Source organism: Lygodium microphyllum, chromosome 22 (genome assembly GCF_053477565.2).
Source record: "Lygodium microphyllum isolate KBCC chromosome 22, Lygodium_microphyllum_v1.1.10, whole genome shotgun sequence".
NCBI classification, from domain to species: Eukaryota; Viridiplantae; Streptophyta; class Polypodiopsida; order Schizaeales; family Lygodiaceae; genus Lygodium; species Lygodium microphyllum.
In genome coordinates this window covers 92,638,329-92,652,024 of record NC_141156.1, presented here as the reverse complement: position 1 = coordinate 92,652,024, position 13,696 = coordinate 92,638,329, and positions in this window count along the sequence as shown.

Here is a 13,696-nt window from a genome sequence, read left to right as displayed (position 1 = left end):
TCATGTGAAAATGTTATTGAAGCAGAAGTTTGAGATGAAAGATTTGGGAGAGCTGCATTATTTCTTGGGCATTGAGGTGATTAGATCACCAAGTGGGATACGGCTCTTGCAGAGGCAGTATGGATTGGACATACTGTCCAAATATGGGATGACAGGCTGTAAGCCTATTTCAGTTCCTTTGGAGTAGAATGTGAAGCTGAGCGCAGATGCAGGTGAGCTTCTGGAAGACCCTACTATGTACAAACGCATAGTAGGAAGTTTGATTTATATGACTATTACCAAGCCAGATTTGAGCTATGCTGTTGGATTGGTAAGTCAATTTATGCAGGCTCCAAGGAAACTGCATTTGGATGCGGCTAGATGCATACTCAGGTATGTGAAGTCCACATTACAGTATGGACTACTTTATGAGACTAGGGTTCAGATACAGTTGCATGGATACATTGATGCTGATTGGGCTGGTAATATTTCTGATAGACGATCTACCAGTGGATATGTGTTCTCTTTTGGGAGTGTTGCAGTCACTTGGAGCAACAAGAAATAGCCTACAGTTGCCTTGTCAAGCATAGAGGCTGAGTACAGGGGTGCAGCAATGGCTACATGTGAGGTAGCTTGGTTGCATAAGCTACTTTATGATATGCATCAGCCTACAGATGGGCCAGTTGTCATTTATTGTGACAACATGAGTAGTATACACTTGGCAAATAACCCAGTCTATCATGCTAGAACAAAGCACATTGAGGTGCATTATCATTATGTGCGGGAGAGAGTTTTACTAGGTCTTATTGATCTAGTTTATGTCAGCACAGAGGATCAGGTAGCTAACATATTTACGAACGCATTGGGTGCAGAGAAGCTTCGCAAGTTCAGAGACCTACTTGGTGTGCAGGAATTGGGATTGAGCTCGAGGGGGAGTGTTGAGATATCAAGCTCCACTTGTGATATGCCAGGGTGACCGTTGTGCATTTATGTCACGGACTTGTTAGCTGTAGATGCGGTTTGTACACCGCCCATGAATAATAGCTACATGAAATCTATCCTTATCTACTCTAGTTCGTGGCTTAGTTAGTATGCCACCTTAGTTAGTTGAGTTTGGTTTGAGACCCATATATAGGGTTCTTCTATTTCTATGTACTTGAGTTCTTTTTGGCTTACACAATTAAGAAGAGGAAAGCTGTTTTCAGCCTCCACCCTTGTGTGTATTCCCCCATTGTGCAAGCAAGAAAGCTACAAGTGAGACTCCTTCCTTCTCTCCCACAATCTTGACAAGAGGAAGCAATGCACTCACCATAAAGGCTCGAAGATGGATTCTTTGTCTCCTCTTCGCCCTCATACAATTCCTCCTCTTCTTTGCAAACGGCGGCACAGCGGCGGCGTGGGGAGAAGCTCTTATTCCTTCTCTTTATCTGTTTCTCTTTCTCTCCCTCCCTCTTTTACTCTCTCTTTTGCAAACTCTTTCGCAAAATGCCGCGCTTGGGTTTTGGCCGCGTTTTTTTCATCTGAGTGCCGTCGCTATTTATGCGATGCAAATAACAACACCGCGAATTTGCATCAAAACTTGGCATCACTATTTTCCCCTTTCCTTGTAGTGTCTCCACATTCTATGATAGTTTAAAATTAATAAAAAAGTTTAAGAGACATGAGGATATGGATTTATGAAAAAATCATTCTTGTGGCTTTTTAAACTCTCGAGTCCTATTATTTTCACTTTTTCTATATCTAAGGCCCAATTACCATTTCTTTTGCTCTTTATTTAGCCTACATTGACCATCTTTGAGTTTAATTTCACCTTCAACTTTCTATTTAATCATATGCCTAGTAGAGTTTACACAACTTATATTCTACTTCTCTCTCTCATAGCTCTCCCCATGTGGAGAGTTTTTGATGGCCATAGACTTGCTAGAGAGTGTTGAGAGAGAGAGAGAGTACAAGAGAGATACACAAGACATGCTTCCAAAGAATGAATCATATTGATGTAGAGTTAGTATATATAGGTGAGACCCAAGTCAAGTGAGAGATGATATATATAGTTGTAACATCCCCACGTTGAGAGAGAGAGAGAGTACAAGAGAGATACACAAGACATGCTCCCAAAGAATGAATCATATTGATGTAGAGTTAGTATATATAGGTGAGACCCAAGTTAAGTGAGAGATGATATATATAGTTGTAACATCCCCACTCAAACAAAGGTCTCTGGCTGCGAGTGAAAAAACCCTTGGGGAGAACAAGGGAAAAACCCGAGCCCCTACACATACCTACGATACAAAAAATGATTTACTATAAAGTTTTCTCGAATACAATGATACATGCCTCAATCAGTGAGACAAGAACTTGGAACAATACCAAGTGCATGTCTTAATGAGCTTTCATCAACATAAGTGAGTCAGGAAGTGCAGACAATATATAACGACGAGCCGCTTTGTCACGACGAATCCAATCAGTATGATCAATTTTCCATTGTTCAAATAATGGACCATCAGTAATCACAGAATTGTTATTCATCACATCAATAGGTTGAACTGGGCAAGACAGGTCGCCCAAAACAATATCAAATAATTCGTCACCTTCAAGAATTAGCATCATCTTTGCTTTCCACCCAGGAAAGCCTTGTCCTTGGAAGAAGGGAACCGAACGTTGGCCAAACGGATATCCGTTAACAATTACGCAATTGGCCATGCCTGTATGTCGAGAGAAAACAAATAAGATGAGATCGCAGAATCTACAAATCATGATCAAGACAAGCGTAGTTGAGACGCATGACAATCAAAATAGGGATATGCACGTAAGTATTGAGTGACTAAAAAGAAAGCCCGAAATAGAGAGGCGTAACGTGCAAGACGAGATGACGCATATAAGAAAAGTGCTATTTCGATCAAGCAAAGAACGTGAACGATAATAAAACATCGCTAAAAATAGCAAGATGTTTGCTTGTCATAATCAACATCATTAACGAAGACGAGCGATTAATAAACTGTAATTGGGGATTAACAAACTGTAATTAGAAATACAGTTTTAAATAAAGAATCGCAGATTCGAGCAGAATTGCTGTTTTGAATCTTGAATTGTCATAACTTTTGATCCAGAACTCCGATTGACAAGCTGTTTTGACAAGATTCGAGAGCACGACGAGAGCTACACACCTGGACCCGGTTTTGTTTTTAAAGACAAAATTAACTAATACTTATAATTTGAACAAGTTCATGTATCAAATCATCACTTGTGCAAAGAATTCAATCAAGTATAAACAATGAAACAACTTATCTTCCTTGTTGTTGCTACACATCCATAGCTCTGATACCATGTTGAGAGAGAGAGAGAAAGTACGAGAGAGATACACAAGGCATGCTCCCAAAGAATGATTCATATTGATGTAGAGTTAGTATATATAGGTGAGACCCAAGTCAAGTGAGAGATGATATATATAGTTGTAACAGAGAGAAAGAGAGAGTGATGGAGTGAGTGAATGAAAGAAAGAGGGAGTAATGGACCAAAGAGATGCTTCCCTTCTACATTATTCTCCTTCTTCCTTTTCTTCTCAACATGGCATTCTTGCATGTGAATGATAGATTGGATAGTAGATCAACAAAAGGGCATCACTTAAACATGATTTTCTCTCAATGTCTTGAACAATCATGAGAGAGTTAGAATGAGATTATCATACTTGTTCTTGAATCTCTATTTTTTTTCCTATGGACATGGGCTAGAATGGAGGGTTGGTCAATGGCTCATCTCTAAAGCTTGAGTACAAGTTGATTATGTGAGAGATAGCTTGTACCAAAGAGAGTAAAAGACCTTGAAAGAGTAAGTACATCTTTATCCAACCATTCTATTGAGATCCCATGAGATACTACAATAACACACCAACTTCTTTATATAGATAGTTACGTAAACTAGATTTAAGTGTTGAACACACACACAATGTGGTAGACATTCATACAATGTGTATATAGAGTAATTTTAATTGTACTAAGGTATCACTACTTGATTTTAAGAAGTTTAAAGTTTAGTTTCCATGACAAGGGATGCTAAAATTTTTCAATTAAACCTAGTACCAATGATATTTCCTTAACTATATGCAATAGGAAATAGGGTGTCTTATACACAAAACCATTCAAATGTAAGTTAAACAATAAGAAAACTAGAACTTTATGGAAAGATAGGGAATGAGATGAAAAATTAAACTAAGATATTTTCATAACCTTGCCTAGAAAACATTACATATACCTTGAAACATACGAAATGTCTAATCTATGAAATTTCTATTTTGATTCAAATTTCTAGTACTTGTAAGAACAATTATGTTATTTTGGCGTCAACATTAGTATACCATTTTTTCAATCAAAACAACTTATGATAATGGATCATATAACTTTAACTCGATACTCATAATAACTACACATGAAAGGCCTATTTGATGACACATTGAGATCCAAATTGAAATTAATGAAAATGAATAAGACAATTGTTTGATCACAAGTTTTACATTGAAAACAAAATAGTATTAATAATTAACATGCTCATTTGTGATCTTAAATGATGACAACAACTCTTCAAAGAACTTAATACCAATAACTTAGATAATCATATGTATTGCTATTGCAAGACCATTCAACATGTGGAAAGGATACTAATACCAAACGATTTATTTTCCTATGCTAATAGAGTGTTAAAAATGGGTAGCATGATAATCCTTTGAAGTATGAGCAATATTTTTTAGGGCCAGTAAGGGTCATCCACCATTTATAAGGTAGTTCCCATTGTTAGAAGATCCAAATAAATTATTAGAAAATCCTTCATTATACATGTCATGTATCTTAGAGTTTGGTAAAATTGGTTAATTGGTCCACCTATTTGAAACACACACATAAATGAATCAATCACAGGAAACATTATAAAAATATCCACATCAAATGCTTGAGATAATAAGATGTGCATACATGAGTCAAGAGTAAATATGAATGAAAATTCAAGGTCATCACTAAACTACAAAAACCTAACCTTCAAACTCTATAAAGTAGTTCATGAAGCTTGTTGGACTATCAACAAAGCTTTTAGTTAGTAAAAAATGAAAGAGAATATGGCAATGCGTCGCCTTCCCCTTGTTTCCTTGTGATTCTAGCGAGTTCAATATTTATCCACTTTTTCCATAGTTTTTTAATAAGATTCTGACTTTGATTGCAAACACACTTGAAACAACTTTTACATATAACGATTTCATGTAAAATGCACATTTTTCATATAAGGTATCCAAACTATCATTTTCTTTACCTATTATTCAGTATTCATTAAATAGACCATAGATTTTTCAATGTCTTTTACGGTTGCAAGTCGAACGTGCTCAAAGAGATCCCACCCTAATAAAAGCTAGCTACATGTGAAACAATAAGTGATACTTCCTTTAATGACAAGTGAATGCAACCACAACTTAATCTAAATAGCAAGTATTAAGGTTTCCTACACACTCACGCCAACACTAAACGCTCAACCTAATACTTATGGTATAACATTCTTTACTCATGCTTTTGCTATGGTGAAATCTTTTAGCGTGCTTTTCATGCACTTTTGTTTGGTTTCAACTAAATTTTGTACCATTTTGCTATTGTTGTTTTTGCATCATGCTTCTCATGTGCATCATTTTTACATGTTATGATGCAACATTTTTTCTCCTTCATATTATGGGGTAGACCACCATGTGCATCTTATTGATTCTAATTTCCACACTTTCCAAAAATCAAAGCATCATTAATCTCCATTATAGAGTGTTTGAAAGCTTTCAATGAATAAAGGCTACCAAGTTTGAGAGTTTTCAACTAAGCAAGGCTACTAGGTTTTCTTGAATGTGTATGGAAATTTTTGGAAAACCTCTCTAAATCGCCTTCGTGAAAATGGAATTCATTCACATGGCTTAGTATAAATATCATAGGCCCTTTCTTAACCTAGTGTGCTACTAGTGCAACCCTTGAATATGATTAAAAGGTATGATGATGTTGAGTTTGAGCTAATGCCATTTTTATTATATAAATACATTTCTTTAGGCAAGGACAAAAGGTGCACATAGATTCATGCAACCTAATTGGTAAGGTGGTTTTCTATGGTAGTAGTCTACATAAATTCAAAACAAGATGCATGTTACACTTGTTCATAATATATGGGAGGACTTAATACCTAGAATGATTTTAAAAACTTTTCAAATTTTGGATAGTAGATACTCTAAATTTGGCAATCTTTTTGTCTAGAGTATTCCAACTATAAAACATGCTAGGTTTTTGTTTAAATATTTTGGTTTTATAGCAAAGGCTTCTTGAACTGCCCCCTAGGCAACATGGTTATACTTGCACTAATTGTTCTTAAAACCACATGTAGTTCAGTGATTGACAATGGACGCTTCTAGCCTTTTGTGTCTGTGTGCACATGCACACATGCACATATATATATGCACGTGTGTGCATGTGCATGTATGTTTTTGGCCAACTCCACTTCTAAGCAAAGACGTGCTTGTTACACCATGTCCTTCTTGAATTGAGAAGGGCTCTTGCTTGTGCGTGAATTTGTGTCATTGCGTTAAGCTAAGGCATGGTTGTTGCATTGCATGAAGACTAAAGTATAGTAAGGATCAAGGAAACGCCCTAAAAGAACCGGAAGAAGTTTAGGTGGAAGGGCAACACAAAGGCTACGAGTAAGAAGGTTTGGTGGCTCTCTATGGGAAAACAATGGGAGAGGCCTCGGCGTACATGTGCGTCAGCCTAGTATCTCTGTTGCTCGTATGGAGTCTCACATCGACAGCCATTCTCTTCGTCGCAAGCCTTGTGTGGATCACAGCCAGCCTCCTGTCTTCTTGTTCATCTTCTTCTACGCATTGTCATTATTCGTCTTCTTCAGTACAGGACTGCCAAACCCGTTGCAGCTGCGACATCCTCGTCGTCGTCGTCGTCGTCCCCGTCACCTTACTGATCGAGTATGTCCTCTTGCCTCCTTACTTATTCTTAGTCATTCAACTACCCCTTGTCCTTGTCATTGCTGCCATTCCAGATCATCCAGCTTAAGCTTCAAGGCCTCCAATACCTGATACCAATCAGTTGTATATAAGGCTCTCTCTCCCTCTCTCTCTCTCTGCCCCCCGGCCCCCGACCCAAAACCGCTTACACAAACCAATTCCGATTACAAAACGGTTACATGTCCAAAGTTGCATGACAAGTCTCCCAAACCCATATATGTAGTTCCATATTCAATGCCCGAGGTGCTCTACTCTCCTTTGAAAACCATCTGTCATCACCGATGGTTGGTCTTCTAATGACGTCTAAATTTCAAGACTATTGATTTGATGTCTTGTACGTGTTAACATAGAAAGTTGTATTGACGCCCAGAATCACAAGATGCACAAAATGGGCTTCATTTTTTAGCTTAATTTTGGATCAACATCTTTGCAAGTAGAACATGGAGTTTATATTAATTAGAGCTTTGTCAAAACTATCTCAATATAAGTTACTCCTCACAAAATTATTGATTTGTCGTATCATATCCTGCAATCAATTAAGTAGTCTGGACAAAAGGTTTTGGACATTCACCAATTAATTAAGTTCAAATGGCTTCATAACTCACAAGCCTATAATGAAACAATGTAAGAATGTAATTTAAATAATTGATCAAACATAAAATTGTGCAATTGAATATATATAATTTAAGGAATTTAAACATTGGACATGATGTGTAGTTTTATGATCAATGCATATCGAGAATGGTTCAATGCTCTTTTGTTCATGATTAAGGTTGAGAGAACTCACCCATCTAATAAACAACAAGAAATTGTTTATGTTGCTACAATAACTTATATCACATTTAACCTTACAATCAATTTTTGTTTAGTTACTCACATATAATCACTCAATGAGAACTTAGAGTGTTGGCATGATTCAGACTCAGATTTCTCAAGCAAGTAAAAACAAAGTGAAACCAATCAAAACATATAATTTAATTTGATGCTCCTTAAATGTGAGATTTGTCTCAATAAGCATATGAAACCAAACAAGTATATTCATTTCAACTTATATAGGTTTGAACCAAAGGATGAAGCTAGCATAGAAGAAACTAAATTCATCATATAATGTATGTTCTATTCACTACAAGGAAATGGGGCAATAGGAACGACCATTTGCGATGTAAAAAAACGGTGTCACTAAAAGCATCGCTAATAGAATTAGCGATGCTAATAGAGACGCTAATAGTGATGCATATAGTGACGCTAATAGCAACGCCGATCTGAGAAAAAAGTTTTGAAAACCCGAGCGTGACCTTTGCCGAGAAAACATTTGCGAGAAAGAATAAAAGAGAGAGCGAGAGAGCTTAAAGCTTTGAGAGAGAGAGAGAGAGAGAGAGAGAGAGAGAGGGAGGGAGGGAGGGAGCTCATCACCATCGTCACCGCCGCCGCTGCTATACACAAAGAAGAAAGAGAAATGTGAAAGGGAGAAGGGAGGGAAGGTGCGAAGAGAAGGTACAAAGGGTTTAATCTTCAGGCCTTTCAGGTAGGTATGTTGCCTCTTCTTGCTTTATTTTTGTGTTCTCTTGTTTTCTTTTTTTGTTTTTCTTTGCAAAGAGATATATGGAAAGAGAGGGAGGGAGGAAGGGAAGGAGAAGAATGAAGGGAGAGGAAGAGAGAAAGAGGGAGAGAAATGAAACAAAGAGAAAGAAAAGAGGAACAAAGAAATGAGAGATGAAGGGAGGAGAGAGGAGGATGAGTGAGAGAAACAATGAGAGAGGGGGGGAAGAAACAAAGAGAGAGGAAACAAAGAAAGGAAAATAGAGAGAGAAAGAGAGGGGGAGATAAATAGAGAGAGGGAGAGGGAAGGAAGAGAGGAGAAGGAGGTAGAAAAGAAGGGTGAGGTAGCTGAGAGAGGAAGGAGAGTGAAAAGAAGAGAGAGAGAGAGAGAGGGAGAAAGAGAGATAGAGAGAAAAAATAGAGAGCGAGAGAGAGGGAGAGAGAAACAGGAAAACAATGAGTGAGTGAGAGAGAAGGTTAAGAAAGAAAAGTAAAAGGATAGGGGGGATCAGAGAGAGATAAAGAGAGGTGGGATGACATTTCTTTCAATATCTTTATTTTTTAAGCTTTTTATTTTCTATCTTTGATTGTCTTTGCAATGAGATGAGTTGAGTGAGAGTGGGGAGGGAAGGAGGGAGAGAAATAGAGAGAAGAAGGGAGGGGAAGAAAGAGAGAGATGGAGAGAAATAAAAACGGGAGAGAGAGGGGCTTCATAAAAAAGTGTCGAAATCCGAGCATGGCATTTTACAGGTTTGTAAATAAGCAAGAGAGAGAGAGAGAATGTCATCGCTACCGCCGCCATCCACAAAAGGGAGGAGACAAGTGTAAAGGAGAAGGAAGGAACTCGCGAAGGAGAAAAAAAAGGAGAGAAGTACGAAGGGATTCTTCTTCAAGCTTTGAGATAAGTGCATTATCTCTTCTCACTTTGTTTTTCTCTTTTGTTTACTTTTCTCTTTCTTTTTGTTGATGACGAGTGTATAGAGAGAAGAAGTGAGAGAGATCAACGTGCGCAAGGGAGATTGAGAGAGAGAGAGGCCGTTGCCACCGCCAATCCACTACAAAAAGAGAGGGGACATCTGCAAAGAAGAAGGAGGGAACCCGTAAAGGAGAAGAAGAAGAAGGAGAGGTGTGAAAGGATTCATCTTCAAGCTTTGAGGTAAGTGCATTCTCTCTTCTCACTTTGTTTTTCTCTTTTCTTTACTTCTCTCTTTCTTTTTGTTGATGAAGAGATGTATAGAGAGAAGAAGGGAGACAGATCAACACAAGGGAGATTTTGAGAGAGAGAGAGAGAGAGGCTGCCACTACCACTACCATGGCCACCGCATCCACTAAAAGAGAGGGAACAACTACAAAGGAGATGGAGAGAACCCATGAAGGAGAAGGAGAAGAGAAGCACGAAAGGATTCTTTAGATGCCAAACTTCGAACCAGGGGTCTGTACGCCTTTTTTTCCCAAAAACAATTGGGCTCTTGGCCACCTAACAAGTGCGCGTGTGAAGTTTCGTCGCATTCCGATAAAAGGTTATGGATTTACGATCACACGATGGACAGTGCGTATGAAACTGCATTAACCTAGTTTTGGGGTTTAAATGGGTTAAAAGTGCATTCTTCTTCTCATTTTCACATCTTACTTTCTTTGCTTCCTTCATTCTCATGCCCCCAACCTTTGTCTCTTCTCCAACTTGCCCTCCTCAAGCTTGCATGGCAGGAATCAAGCAAGCATGTCCTCGTTTCTCGGCCATGGGAAGGCCTCATGCCAAAGCCCGCCACTTGGAGCACAAGGTGGAGCCTCTTCTAGTGTAGTAACAGGTGCTCGCCATAAAGCACAACGACCACCAGAGAAGAAGAGGAGATAGAAATCGGGTAATATCGCCCTTCAGGAGATAAGGAGAATCCAGCACGGATACAAGCTTCTCATCTCGAAAAGATATTTTCATAAGGTTGTTCGGGAAGTCATACAAGACTTGGAACTGAAAGGAATGGAAAGATTTTGGGCACAAGTGTGGGATGGCCCACCAGTAGGAAGGTAGACTGCTGCAGCTATTATGGCAGAAAGAAGAGCCTACATGATGTACTGCATGTACCTTCTATTACCAAGAATCTATTGTCAGTTGGACAAATGGCAGAACAAAATTTGCAAGAATCTACTGTCGGTTGGATAGATGATTTCAACTAATACACATGGCTGTACATTCGGACGTACAAGGTTGAGGTACGCGATGTCTTTAAGCAAATGGGTTTATAAAGAGAAATGCAAGTTAGATGGTTTGTTGGGTGGAAAGGTATAAAGCCCAAATGGTTGCAAAGGGATATGCACATCAATACGGCCTAGATTATGAGGAGACTTTCAGCTCGGTTGCCAAGATGGAAATGGTGACAAATAGTCATTACATTAGCTGCTTCTAAGGGCTAAAAATTATGGTAGATGGATATCAAAAATTCATTCTTTAATGGTGACTTGCTTGAAGAGGTATATATGGAGTAGTGTGAGGGTTATGTACACAACCTGAGGTATATATGGATGCTGGCTAGCAACCTCGTCTATCATGCTAGATCCAAACACATAGAGGTTCATTATAATTTCATCAGAGAAATGGTACTTGCAGGACAGATTGATCTACTTCATGTGAAGATAGAAGACTAAGTAGCAGATATATTTACGAAATCACTTGGTAAACAGAAATTTGTTCGTTCCATGGATCTACTTGGAGTACAGAAACTAGTCGGAGCTCAAAAAATGGAGTTTGAGAAGGGGGAGGATGAGCTTGATTCTTTTGATCTTAAAACACCTCTATTCATTAAGATTGAGGGTGAAGACAAGAAAGAAGAGTTGGAAGATGACTTAGATGTAGGTAAAAACAAGAAGGAAGAAGTGTTTCTGACTCCAACACCATGGTATAACCCTTACAAATGTCCAAATGCTCTCCCAAAAAGACTTGAACAAGTTTGGAATAAGCTGGAGTGAGTAGAAGATCAATGGGATTTATTCATACCTCATGGTCCTGATTATAATGAAAGCTTGAAGTGAAGCTCTTCTTCTTGGGCCTAACAAGTGATAAAAAAGCTCCTTGAGTAATATTTTTTTGAATTGATTATCTCTAGCTTTTGCAATCACAAGTTCTTTTTCTTCTCGGGCCTAAGCAAGTGATGAAAAAGTTCCTTGCGAAATACCTTTTCGAATTGATTATATCTAGCTTTTGCAATCAAAGGATTCAGTTTTTTTTTGAAAATCTGATACACAATTTTTAGACATTAGGTGTAGGTGACATTGGCAAATAAATTATGCAAGAATATTTAGTGCATATAGCTAGAAGGGTGGCAGGGATGCATGCCCTACCACCTAATTTTTTCCCCCTATGTAACCATTTCTATTTGCGTCGGAAATTTACTTTGCAACCGTTGCTATTAGCGTCTCTATTAGCGTCACTATTTGCGTCGCTAACTTAATTAGTGACGCTAATAGCGATGCAAATACCGACACTAATAGAGATACTAATAGAGACACTAATAGCAATGCAAATAGCGACACTAATAGTGACGAATCGATTACCTTGCTAATAGCGACGTGAATAGCGATGACGAGGGTAATTTTTTTCCATGAATAATTCCATCGCTTTAAACGTCACTATTGTGTCTATATGTTGTACTGATTGTCAAACCCATCCTCTATATAGATGCATTATTTGCATTAAGAATGTTTTTTTGTATTTGGAACTCTTGTGGCATCCTATGACATGGTGTGATAGCATATTGACTTCTACCAAACAATTCTTCAAAATATAGAGCAAAAATTTGGTGCAAATTTTGAACATTTTGATGTCATAAATGTATTCCTACTTTCTTAAAACCCTAACAAATGATTTTTAAAATAAAATAGTTTTTGTCTGAGCAAGACATGACATGTCCTAGTGACTTTTTTCATGAAAAAACACATTTTTTGCCAAAAAACACTCAAACCAATTAGAAATAAGCCTATTTAAGTTACATTTGCCAGTCACAATATATGTCCCATCATGAATGAGCCTCTCCAAGAAGCTACCTGAAGGAAAAGCATTGCCACTAGCATGATCAAGTGTGGAAAATAATGCTTAAGAAGTGTGTATTTGAACTTTGTTTTTTCCATGCTCTGTATTTCTTATGTGGGAGCAATGCGAAATTTCTTTTTTGTTTCCATATGGATCAACATCATTATATATATTCTCCTAAATTTTGTCTTATGCTTCAATATGTACTTGAATCCTTATAATAGCATAATGAGCCCTCTTGGTAGTTCTAGAGAGCTATAATCTATTGAGTATGTCCTTCATAGTGTACAAGAGTGTTCAATTTTTTAATGCCAAAGTAAAAATTTACTGAATTCATTTTTTAATTTGTATGATATCATGGATTGAGACTTCAATATACATAAAAGTCATTTAGCATCATCAACGAGTCTCTTATAAGGGTATCCAAGTGTACTTCATGTTTTTCTCTGCTTGCTCTTATGATATTTAGTTAATTACCATGAGTATAAGATGTGGTTTACTTAAATTTCTAGACTTTTGCTATTATATATGTTTTGCTACATAATTATGACTTATTACATATGTGCATTATAGCATTAATTGCAATATACTAGGGAAATAAGTAGGGAATTAATGTGCTTTGTAGTCTTCATGAACAAATCATTAATAGCTAGAATAATATAGAAGGAGTGTTTTTTGTATTTACCAATGGAGCGCCCTCGGTATACAAGATTATTATTTTGGGTGTTAGCATGCACATTTATTTGCGCACTTCTACATGAGATTATTTATTATTATTGTAACCTTTGTATTTTCTCTTATACAATTTTCTTCTCATCTTATTTTTCTATCAATGATTGGCTATTCTAAGATGAAGGCTAGCAACATTGGTATCAGAAAACAATGATTGATTTGTGCATTAACATTATGGATGGAACCATCATTTATGCTTGGACATCTACATTATCTTTATCATCACGCATTCCTTCTCTATCACAAATTGGTTAAGGGATTTGCCCCAAGGATTTGAAGAAAAGAACTCTCTTCACCATCAGTCTATTGCCCCCTACCATTTCTTGGAGAACACACATTAGTTCTTGTCATCTCCTTGACCTTCAAACTGCAAGTAGATCATTGATGCCCTGCCATTGGGGGCA